The following is a 655-nucleotide window of genomic DNA, read 5'->3' on the forward strand; positions in this document are numbered from 1 at the left end:
CTGTAAAGTAGTCCATAATCTAGAACATATACTATTCACAAATTAATTCATAGACAACTCAATGGATCAGTCAATGGAATAACCCATACAATAGTCAATTGAAAACTCAATAGATTAATCAGTGGAATAGTTCAAAGTTTAGACAAGTCCTTCTTAGACTAGTTCGTAGATAGCTCAATAGACAACTAAATAGATCATTCAATGGTATAGTAAATAGACTAATCAATAGAGTAGTTCACAGACTAGACAATAGACTAGTCCTAAAATAGTTCATAGACTAGCCCATAGACTTGTTCATTAGCTGGTTCATTGAATACTCAACAGACTAGTGCATAGACTATTTCACAGACAGCTTAATAGACCTTAGCCATAACCAAGACACCAGATAACAGTTTAGTCCTAGACTAGTCCATAGAACACTTTATATACTATTTAACACACTATTCCATAAACTAGTTCATAGACTAATCAATAGAATAGTTTACAGACTAGCCAATAAACTTGTTTACATATTAGTTAATAGACTAATCAGTAGACTAGTCCATAATCCACAAATTAACTAAAGTGATAGATTAGTGCGTTCTTCATAAGGTCGTTTATAGACCAATCAATAGATTAGCTCATATACTTATACAGAGAATATTTTACTTAAGTA

This window comes from Lucilia cuprina, chromosome 4, assembly GCF_022045245.1.
Source record: "Lucilia cuprina isolate Lc7/37 chromosome 4, ASM2204524v1, whole genome shotgun sequence".
Taxonomy (NCBI): Eukaryota; Metazoa; Arthropoda; class Insecta; order Diptera; family Calliphoridae; genus Lucilia; species Lucilia cuprina.